Source organism: Salvelinus fontinalis, chromosome 9 (assembly GCF_029448725.1).
Source record: "Salvelinus fontinalis isolate EN_2023a chromosome 9, ASM2944872v1, whole genome shotgun sequence".
In the NCBI taxonomy this organism is placed as follows: domain Eukaryota; kingdom Metazoa; phylum Chordata; class Actinopteri; order Salmoniformes; family Salmonidae; genus Salvelinus; species Salvelinus fontinalis.
This window is the reverse complement of record NC_074673.1, coordinates 40,229,903-40,242,410: the sequence shown is the minus strand read 5'-3', so window position 1 is coordinate 40,242,410 and position 12,508 is coordinate 40,229,903.

The following is a 12,508-nucleotide window of genomic DNA, read 5'->3' as shown; positions in this document are numbered from 1 at the left end:
GGATTATGGGGATTGGCATCCAAATGATCCTAAAACAATGGCTCCCACTTTGTGAATTTGGTAATATAAAGTTAGACAGAAGCATCGAGGGTGAATTAATCAATAAAGGGGAAGCTAAACGAATTAATGAAGGAAATTAACCTGTCATGGATGCCATACTTGCCTCTGGCTCTGATGTACATGAGAAGAAGGAACTGGAGGTCGACCAATTAATCAGCATGGCCGATTAATTTGGGCTGATTTCAAGTTTTCATAACAATCGGTAATCGGCATTTGCCGATGCCGATTACGGCTGATTACATTGCATTCCACAAGGAAACTGCGTGGCAGACTGAGCACCTTGTTACGCGAGTGCAGCAAGGAGTGCAAGTTGCTAGCTAGCATTAAAATTATCTTATAAAAAACAATCAATCTTCACATAATCACTAGTTAACTACACATAGTTCATGATATTACTAGGTTAACTTGCTTGTCCTGCGTTGCAAATAATCAATGCGGTGCCTGTTAATTTATCATCGAATCACAGCCTACTTCGCCAAACGGGTGATGATTTAACAAAGGCGCATTCGCGAAAAAAGCAAGATCGTTGCACGAATGTACCTAACCATAAACATCTTTTGCTTTTCTTTAAATCAATACATAGAAGTATATATTTTTAAACCTGCATATTTAGTTAAAAGAAATTCATGTTAGCAGGCAATATTAACTAGAGAAATTGTCTCACTTTTCTTGCGTTCATTGCACGCAGTCAGGGTATATGCAACAATTGCGAAATAATTTGCCAGAATTTGACATAATTATGACATAACATTGAAGGTTGTGCAATGCAACAGCAATATTTAGACTTAGGGATGCCACCTGTTCGATAAAATACGGAACGGTTCCATATTTCACTGAAAGAATAAACATTTTATTTTTCAAATGATAGTTTCCGGATTTGGCCATATTCATGACCAAAGGTTCGTATTTCTGTGTTTATTATATTATAATTAACTCTATGATTTGATATTTGATAGAGCAGTCTGACTGAGCGGTGGTAGGCAGCACCAGGCTCGTAAGCATTCATTCAAACTTTACTGCGTTTGCCAGCAGCTTTTAGCAATGCTTGATCACAGCGCTGTTTATGACTTAAAGCCTATCAACTCCTGAGGTTAGGCTGGCAATACTAAAGTGCCTATTATAACATCCAATAGTCAAAGGTATAGAGAGAAATAGCCGACGCGTCATAATTCCTGTAATAACTGCAACCTAATATTTCTTTACTGGGAATATTGAACCACCAGCTTTCATATGTTCTGAGCAAGGAACTTAAACGTTAGCTTTTTTACATGGCACATATTGCACTTTTACTTTCTTCTCCAACACTGTGTTTTTGCATTATTTAAACCAAATTGAGCGTGTTTCATTATTTATTTGAGACAAAATAGATTTAATGTATTATATGAAGTTAAAATAAAAGTGGTCATTATTTATTCAGTATTGTTGTAATTGTCATTATTTCAAATATATATATATATATATACCAAAAAAGCACATTTGAAAAGCACAAATGCACATTTGTGGCCTGCTGGAGGTCATTTTTGTTATGCTGGTGAATGAGGACCCAAAAGCGACTTAACATAAACAGAGTCTTTATTCCAGTCTTAAACAAAAACGATACTCCTGGATATATCTTAGGTGACACCTGCTCACACGCAGCCTCTGAAGAAGGCAAAAACACGACAGGGCGGAACAAGGACACAGAACAGCAAACATCAAACAAGGATCCGACAAGGACAGAAGCGGAAAACAGAGGGAGAAATAGGGACTCTAATCAGAGGGCAAAATAGGGGACAGGTGTGAAAGAGTAAATGAGGTAGTTAGGAGAATGAGGAACAGCTGGGAGCAGGGACGGAACGAAAGAGAGTGAGAGCGAGAGAGGGAGGGGGAGAGAGAAGGATAGAAAGAGGGAAAGAACCAAATAAGACCAGCAGAGGGAAACGAATAGAAGGGAAGCACAGGGACAAGACATGATAATCAATGACAAAACATGACAATTTTGCCGGGCTCTGGCAGTGCTCCACCTTGCACAAAGGTGGAGGTAGCGGTCCTGCTGCTTGGTTGTTGCCCTCCTACGGCCTCCTCCACGTCTCCTGATGTACTGGCCTGTCTCCTGGTAGCGCTTCCATGCTCTGGACACTACGCTGACAGACACAGCAAACGTTCTTGCCACAGCTAGCATTGATGTGCCATCCTGGATGACCTGCACTACCTGAGCCACTTGTGTGGGTTGTAGACTCCGTCTCATGCTACCACTAGAGTGAAAGCACCGCCAGCATTCAAAAGTGACCAAAACATCAGCCAGGAAGCATAGGAACTGAGAAATGGTCTGTGGTCACCACCTGCAGAACCACTCCTTTATTGGGGGTGTCTTGCTAATTGCCTATAATTTCCACCTTTTGTCTATTCCATTTGCACAACAGCATATGACATTTATTGTCAATCAGTGTTGCTTCCTAAGTGGACAGTTTGATTTCACAGAAGTGTGATTGACTTGGAGATACATTGTGTTGTTTAAGTGTTCCCTTTATTTTTTTGAGTAGTGTATACACCAACAAAAGCCGATACCGATTAATCGGCCCAATGTTATAAAACAATCGGCTGATTAATCGGTATAGGCTTTTTTTGGTCCTCAAATAATCGGTATCGGCGTTGAAAAATCATAATCGGTCGACCTCTAGAAGGAACCCTGACGGGATTGGCCCCACGTGAGGGACTTACAGTTCTACCTATGATAATGATTAACACTCCTTTTTCGCAGAACAGAATAGCGATGAAGAACGATGGAACTAAATTATGAATAATATACTAACTTGCGCATCTAGATGTAGACGTACGTAGGATGGGTAAATAGCAAATACACGTTTTTTCTGAGTTGTTCCCCTTTATGGATAATTTGATAAGAGATAAGGTTAAAGCATTATATGACTATCTAAATGCTTATGGGAGTTTCTCCATCTGATTAATACATTAGAGAAAACTGCCCTTAATTAAACAATGCATCTTAATATAATGTTTACATACCCTACATTACTCATCTCATATGTATATACTGTACTCGATACCATCTACTGCATCTTGCCTATGCCGTTCTGTACCATCACTCATTCATATATCTTTAAGTACATATTCTTCATCCCTTTACACTTGTGTGTATAAGGTAGCTGTTGTGAAATTGTTAGGTTAGATTACTCGTTGGTTATTACTGCATTGTCGGAACTAAAAGCACAAGCATTTCACTACACTCGCATTAACATCTGCTAACCATGTGTATGTGACAAATAACATTTGATTTGATTGGTCTTTTTCTGTGTCTAAACCAACTAGGCTCGTAATTTAACAACTTTATTCATATTTACAGATGGCATACAAGTTTGTTAGTTCAAATGTTCCAGAAGGCATTTCTGCCATAAAAACGCATTTTGATAAAAAATAACGTTCATATGAATCTCCTGTGAAGTCGTGACATGCAAAATGCACGTAGTTTCCTGAAACGGGTTACATATTGACTTTCACGAGGAAGAGAGAGAACACATGTTGTAACAGCTTCATGTCAACCTTGATAAGAATGAGATTGGTGCAAGTTTAGCTCAAGTTACAATCTAGTAACTCTCCTCACATTTTAGGACCATCACTCTGTCTTTAGAAGCCTTTCCAAATTATAATTAGAACTATTGATAAATTATCCAACCCAAATTTAAAATGACAGTCCTTAGTGCTTCACATTGGTTCTATCACTTGAATTTAAGACCCTCAACTTTGCACACGCCAACACTGGCAGAATGTACATTTACATTGACATACAGTATACAAATCTTATAATTCTAGCATTAACTTTCCTTGTCACGGCCCCCATTTGTGGTAATGACAGATTGCATTCTTAGTCTAAATTACCACACTGTCTGTAAATTACTAGACAGTGTGGTGAAGGCGCACCAGCACCTCTTCAACCTCAGGAGGCTGAAGAATTTTGGCTTGTCACCTAAAACCCTCACAAACTTTTATGGATGCACAATTGAGAGCATCCTGTCGGGCTGTATCACCGCCTGGTACGGCAACTGCACCGCCTACAACCGCAGGGCTCTCCAGAGGGTGGAACGGTCTGCACAACGCATAACTGGGGGCAAACTACCTGCCCTCCAGGACACCTACAGCACCCGATTTTACAGGAAGACCAAAAAGATCATCAAGGACAACAACCACCCGAGCCACTGCCTGTTCACCTTGTTAACATCCAGAAGGCGAGGTCAGTACAGGTGCATCAAAGCTGGGACAGAGAGACTGAAAAACAGCTTATATCTCAAGGCCATGAGACTGTTAAGTGAGTGCTACAGGGCGATAGTCATTTAGCTCAGTTACCTTAGCTGTCTTGGGTACAGGAACAATGGTGGCCCTCTTGAAGCATGTGGGAACAGCAGACTGGGATAGCCAGCCAGCTGGTCTGCGGATGCTCTGAGGACGCGGCTAGGGATACCGTCTTGTGGGGTTAACACATTTAAATGTTTTACTCATGTTGGCTGCAGTGAAGGAGAGCCCGCAGGTGTTGGTAGCGGGCCGTGTCGGTGGCACTGTATTGTTCTCAAAGCGAGCAAAGAAGTTGTTTAGTGTGTCTGGGAGCAAGACATCGTGGTCCGCGACGGGGCTGGTTTTCTTTTTGTAGTACGTGATTGACTGTAGACCCTGCCACATACCTCTCGGGTCTGAGGCGTTGAACTGCGACTTTACTTTGTCTCTATACATATGCTTAGCTTGTTTGATTGCCTTGCGGAGGGAATAGCTACACTGTTTGTACTCGGTCATGTTTCCGGTCGCCTTGCCCTGATTAAAAGCAGTGGTTCACGCTTTCAGTTTTGCGTGAATGCTGCCATCAATCCACGGTTTCTGGTTGGGGAAGGTTTTAATAGTTGCTGTGGGTACAACATCACCGATGCACTTGCTAATAAACTCGCTCACCGAATCAGCGTATTCATCAATGTTATTGTCCGACACTGTGCGGAACATATCCCAGTCCACGTGATCGAAGCAATCTTGAAGCGTTGAATCCGATTGGTTGGACCAGCATTGAACAGACCTGAGCATGGGCGTTTCCTGTTTTAGTTTCTGTCTATAGGCTGGGATCAACAAAATGGAGTCATTGTCAGATTTTCCGAAAGGAGGGCAGGGGAGGGCATGGTATGCGTCGGGAAAGTTAGAATAACAATGACGGACAGATTTCTCCCCATCTTAGCTACTGTTGTATCAGTATGTTTGACCATGCCAATTTACAATCCAGGCTTACTCCAAGCAGTTTAGTCACCTCAACTTGCTCAATTTCCACATTATTCATTACAGGTAAAAATACACCTTATGGAACAACAGGGACTGTGAAGAGACACATATGCACACATTGTGATATTGTTGTATGGTGGTATTGAACATTTTGTGTTGTGGATATGTGGTGGTGTAGGGATATTATATGATGTACTGTTTTATCTTTAGCTTATTCAGTACTAACATAGTTCACTGTTTTTTATCTTTTGTTTTATATGTAATGTGGGTGCTTTGGTGTTTGGATCCCTAACAATTACAAAACAACAACAATACACTTCTTCCCTTTTGACACATGACTCACATCATGATCCATGCATAAAAAAACAACAAAATCAAAATAACAAATACAATTAGAATTACAAACCTTGATAACTTCATCTTAAATTAATTGTATCCCATAAGGTAATTCAAGGAATAGTAAAATAGACTATAGACAGGTTTTCCATCCTTCAGGGGCAGCGCTCTCTCTCCTTCTCGTGGTCTGAATCACACATAGCACGATTGATCAATTATAAACTTCTTCCTAATTATCAGTGTTAACATATTACATTTAAATCTCACCCAATGTCTCTAGCCTTTCTAGAGAAGGTGACCAGGCCTCACCAGAAAGTCAGAACAGAGGTCAGAGGTCATTTAACCCTATTAAGTGAGTGTTTCTTTCCCTGTACCCCAGACTCATTATTTAAAGACATTTCAAACATTCCAAACATTTTCTCTACCAGGTTTACATTGGGTTTTTAGTACATTTCTTATCAAGATAATTGACATGTGAGCAACCAAAACTCGGACAATAGATACATGAAGCACAAAATGTCATTTGTGTGCCCATTAAGGTGCATCCTTTCTAACCCGAGGACAAACCCACTAAAACCAAAATAAAAAGACCCCACACAATAAATCAAACACAGTATTAACACCACTAACAAATACTCACCACAGGTTGATAATGTGTGGGTGCTGGCGTGTGTGGTAAAACGTAGGGTAAAAACAAACAAAATGGCCATCCTTAATTTGGGAGCTCCCTTAATGATCCGGTACCTTTATATTGTATTGTACACAGTGTCAATAACTGCTCTCCCAAGGCACCTGCCTCAGGTAGCCTTTCAAAGGGAGAGATACAGAATCATTGGTAATACAGAATCATTGGTACTTAATCTTAATTGAGTTTACTGCATCTTGGACAGGAAGTCTTGATTAAACATATACAGAAGTATACTTCAGACACATCAGTCTGATATCAAGCTGAATAGGCACCTTCTTAACTAGACAATCCCAGAGCCCCTTTCTTGTAATCTTATCATTTTTACCTGTTGCATTGACATATGTCCCTGTGACCAGTCAAAATATGAAACCTGTTGTTCAACAAATCTGATCGGTCCATCTAAAGTTGGTGCTGGCTTATCAGCTCAATATTCGGTACTACTTCAATTTTGGACACAGTTCCAAGTAATGGAAACATATCGCGATATCAACCCAGAGCATATCGGACTGCTTCTCCATATCACCGGATTCCTGCCGCTCTGGATCATTACACCGGATCATTACTCCGGATCATTGCAGCTAGCTAGCTGCAAACGAGTGGCTACTGTTAGCTAACGCCTCTGTCCCGAAGCAAGCACCAGCTAGCCTTGAGCCAGCCTCGAGCTAGGCCCATATACCAGCTAATACTAGGGATAAAATACCTTCTTTGCCAATTGTTCTGGACCCTTTATTGTCGACACGGAGCCCTGCCGATCCATCACGACTGGACTGACGACGTGATCGTCCGATGTGGTTTCAAAAGGCTATTCTGTTACGATATCGCCAAAGAACCATCTACTAGCCACGGCCCGCTAGCTTTTCTGAATGCTGTCCCCTGCTCGCCTAGCATAGTAGCGACTACCGAACAGCACTCTGACTCACCTATTGCTGCTCTTTTGACCCTATGATCACTCGGCTACACAGCTGATGCCCCCTGGACTGTTTCAATAACACAGTACCTCATTTGTTTACCTTTCGGCCCCAGCCTCGAACTCAGGTCCTGTATGTACCTAACTGACCTGCTCTGCCCATTCATCGCCATTTACCCGTTGTTGTCTTAGCTCTCCTGATCAACACCTGTGATTGCTTTATGCCTCTCTCTAATGTCATTATGCCTTGTCTACTGCTCTCATGGCTAGTTTTAATTGTTTTATTTCACTGTAGAGCCCTCAGTCCTGCTCAAAATGCCTTAGATAGCTCTTTCGTCCCACCCCACACACATGCGGAGACCTCACCTAGGTGAACTGGTCCCTCCAGAGACACAACCTCTCTCATCATCAGTCAATGCATAGGTTTACCTCCACTGTACTCATGTCCTATCATACCCTTGTCTGTACATTATGCCTTGAATCTATTCTACCACGCTCAGAAAATTGCTCTTTTTATTCTCTGTCCCCAACGCACTAGACGACCAGTTCTTATAGCCTTTAGCCGTACCCTTATCCTACTCCTCCTCTGTTCCTCTGGTGATGTAGAGGTTAACCCAGGCCCTGTAGCCACCAGTTCCACTCCTATTTTCCAGGCGCTATCATTTGTTGACTTCTGCAACCGTAAAAGCCTTGGTTTCATGCATGTTAACATCAGAAGCTTCCTCCCTAAGTTTGTTTTATTCACTGCTTTAGCACACTCCACCAACCCTGATGTCCTAGCCCTGTCTGAATCCTTGCTTAGGAAGGCCACAAAAATTCTGAAAATTCCATCCCCAACTACAACATTTTCCACCAAGATAGAACTGCCAAAGTGGGTGGAGTTGCAATCTACTGCAGAGATAGCCTGCAAAGTTCTGTCATGCTATCCAGGTCTGTGCCCAAACAATTTGAGCTTCTACTTTTAAAAATCCACCTTCCAGAAATAAGTCTCTCACTGCTGTCGCTTGTTATAGACCACCCTCAGACCCCAACTGTGCCCTAGACAATTAATTCCCCTCTATTTATCTTCAGAGTTTGTACTGTTAGGTGACCTAAACTGGGATATGCTTAACACCCCGGCCGTCCTACAATCTAAGCTAAATGCCCAAATTATCATGGAACCTACCAGGTACAACCCTAAATCCGTACACACGGGCACCTGCATAGATATCATCCTGACCAACCTGCCCTCTAAATACACCTCTGCTGTCTTCAACCAGGATCTCAGCGATCACTGCCTCATTGCCTGCGTCCGTTATGGGTCCGCTGTCAAACGACCACCCCTCATCACTGTCAAACACTCTCTAAAACACTTCAGTGAGCAGGCCTTTCCTGGAAGGATATTGACCTCATTCCGTCAGTAGAGGATGCCTGGTTATCCTTTAAAAGTGCTTTCCTCACCATCTTAAATAAGCATGCCCCATTCAAAAAATGTAGAACTAAGAACAGATATAGCCCTTGGTTCCTTCCAGACTTGACTGCCCTTGACCAGCACAAAAACATCCTGTGGCGTACTGCATTAGCATCAAATAGCCCCGGCGATATGCAACTTCTCGGGGAAGTTAGGAACCAATATACACAGGCAGTCAGGATAGCAAAGGCTAGCTTTTACAAACAGAAATGTGCATCCTGTATAGCACAAACTCCAAAAAGTTCTAGAACACTGTAAAGTCCATGGAGAATTTGATCACCTCCTCCCAGCTGCCCACTGCACTGGGAGGATGCTAGGAAACACTGTCACCACCGATAAATCTACGATAATCGAGAATTTCAATTAGCATTTTTCTACAGCTGGCCATGCTTTCCACCTGGCTACACCTACCCCGGTCAACAGCTCTGCAACCACCACGGAAACTTGCCCAAGCCTCCCCCATTTCTCCTTTAACCAAATCCAGATAACTGATGTTCTGAAAGAGCTGAAAAATCTGGACCCCTACAAATCAGCTGGGCTAGACAATCTGGACCCTCTGTCTAAAATTATCCGCCGCAATTGTTGCAACCCCGATTACTAGCCTGTTCAACCTCGTCTGAGATCGTCTGAGATCCCTAAAGATTGGAAAGCTGCCGCGTGTCATCCCCCTCTTCAAAGGGGAGACACTCTAGACCCAAACTGTTACAGACCTATATCTATCCTACCCTGACTTTCTAAGGTCTTCGAAAGCCAAGTTAACAAACAGATCACCGACCATTTTGAATACCACCGTACTTTCTCCCCTATGCAATCTGGTTTACGAGCTGGTCATGGGTGCACCTCAGCCACACTCAAGGTCCTAAACGATATCATAACCACCATCAATAAAAGACAGTACTGTGCAGCCGTTTTCATTGACCTGGCCAAGGCTTTCGACTATGTCAATCGTCGCATTCTTCTCGGCAGACTCAACAGCCTTGGTCTCTCAAATGACTGCCTCGCCTGGTTCACCAACTACTTCTCAGATAGAGTTCAGTGTGTCAAATCGGAGGGCCTTTTATCCGGACCTCTGGCAGTCTCTATGGGGGTGCAACAGGGTTCAATTCTCGGGTCGACTCTTTTCTCTGTATACATCAATGATGTCGCTCTGCTGTTGGTGATACTCTGATGCACCTCTACACAGACGACACAATTCTGTATACATCTGGCCCTTCTTTGGACACTGTGTTAACTAACCTCCAGATGAGTTTGAATGCCTGCTCTTAAATGCAAGTAAAACTAAATGCTTGCTCTTCAACCGATCACTGCCCGCACCGGCCCGGCCGTCTGGCATCACTACTCTGGACGGTCTGACTTAGCCTTTTACGGGGCCAGCCCGACACCGGTACACTTATGACAACATCCAGCTCAAAGTGCAGGGCGCGAAATTCAAAATCAATTTTTTTTAAATATTTAACTTTCACACATTAACAAGTCCAAGACACCAGATGAAAGGTGCACATCTTGTGAATCAAGCCAACATGTCCGATTTTTAAAATGTTTTACAGGGAAGACAAAATATGTAAATCTATTAGCTAACCACGTTAGCAAAAGACACAACTTTTCTAACTCCATCAGTTTCTTACTCCATCAGGTGCTATCACAAATTCGACAAAATAAAGATATAAATAGCCACTAACCAAGAAACAAATTCATCAGATGACAGTCTGATAACATATTTATTGTATAGCATATGTTTTGTTCAAAAAATTTGCATATTTCATGTATAAACCATAGTTTACATTTCAGCTACAATCCGAAATTGCACCGAAAGCAGCCATAATATTTACAGACACCAACGTCAAATAGCTAATTACTCATCATAAAACATTTCTGAAAAATACATAGTCTGCAGCAATTGAAAGACAGGCATCTTGTGATTCCAAACAATATTTCCGATTTATTAAATGTTTTACAGCGAAAACAAAATGTATCGCTATATTAGCGTAGCTACAATAGACAGAAATAATTGGGCGCCCACGGCCAGTTCACATGCACGACAGATATATGAAATAACATCATAAAATGGGTCTTACTTTTGCTGATCTTTCATCAGAATGTTGAAGAACGTGTCCTCTGTCCAGATGAGTTGTTGTTTCGATTCAGAATGGCAAATTTCCCTCTTCAATTAGCATTGGCACTAGCCGAGTGGCATAAATTTCTCCAGCGTAAACACAGTCAGAGGACGGAACACGGCAAAACTCCCGAATAAAGTTTCAATAATCTGATTAAACTATATTGAAAAAACATACATTACGATGATATGGTCACATGTATCCAAAAAAAAATGAGCCGGAGACGTTAGCCGTTCGTTACCAAGGCAAAACAGAAGTCAATCCCACTTCCTTCAGAGTACCGGAAGTGGACGGTCACGTCAAAGAAATAGTTTTTTTCCACCACAGAGTAAGATGAGCACAAAAATTTATTCTCTGACATCCTCTTTACACCAATAGGAAGGCGTATAGAGTGTCAGCAGACTCCTAAGTGTCAAGACCATGTATAGGCATCAAGTTGAAAAGAGCATCGATTTCTGACATTTCACTTCCTGGTCAGGAAAAGTGCTGCAGAAGGACTTCTGTTTCACTCAGAGAAATAATTTTAACTCTTTTAGAAACTAGAAAGTGTTTTCTATCCAAAAAGAATAATAATATTCATATTGTACGAGCAAGATTTGAGTAGGAGGCCGTTTGAAATGGGCACGATTTCACTGGCTACTCAACACTGCCTTGCAGCCATAAGAAGTTAAAATATGTGGACAACTATTAATACCTAGGTATGGGGTTAGACTGTAAGCTCTCCTTCCAGACTCACATTAAGCATCTCCAATCCAAAATTCCTATTTCGCAACAAAAAACAAATTTCACTCATGCTGCCGAACATACCCTCATAAAACTGACTATACTACCGATCCTCGACTTCAGCGATGTCATTTACAAAATAGCCTCCAACACTCTACTCAGCAAACTGGAAGCAGTCTATCACAGTGCCATATGTTTTGTTACCAAAGCCCCATATACCACCCACCACTGCGACCTGTATGCTCTCGTTGGCTGGCCCTCGCTTCATATTCGTCGCCAAACCCACTGGCTCCAGGTCATCTATAAGTCTTTGCTAGGTAAAGCCCCGCCTTATTTCAGCTCACTGGTCACCATAGCAGCACCCACCTGTAGCACGCGCTCCAGCAGGCATATTTCACTGGTCACCCCCCAAAGCCAACTCCTCATTTTGCCACCTTTCCTTCCAGTTCTCTGCTGCCAATGACTGGAACGAATTGCAAAAATCACTGAAGCTGGAGACTTATCTCCCTCACTAACTTTAAGCATCAGCTGTCAGAGCAGCCTACCGATCATTGCACCTGTACATAGCCCATCTGTAAATAGCCCACCCAACTGCCTCATCCCCATAATGTTATACATTTTTTCCCTCTTTGCACCCCAGTATCTCTACTTGCACATTCATCTTCTGCACGTCTATCACTCCAGTGTTTAAATGCTAAATTGTAATTATTTTGCCACTCTGGCCTATTTATTGCCTTACCTCCCTAATCTTACTACATTTGCACACACTGTACATAGACTTTTCTATTGTGTTATTGCCTGTATGTTTGTTTATCCCATGTGTAACTCTGTGTTGTTTGTTTCACACTGCTTTGCTTTATCTTGGCCAGGTCGCAGTTGTAAATGAGAACTTGTTCTCAACTGGCCTACCTGGTTAAATAAAGGTGAAAAAAAAAATATATATATATATATATATATATATTCCCACTGTGTCCCTTACAACC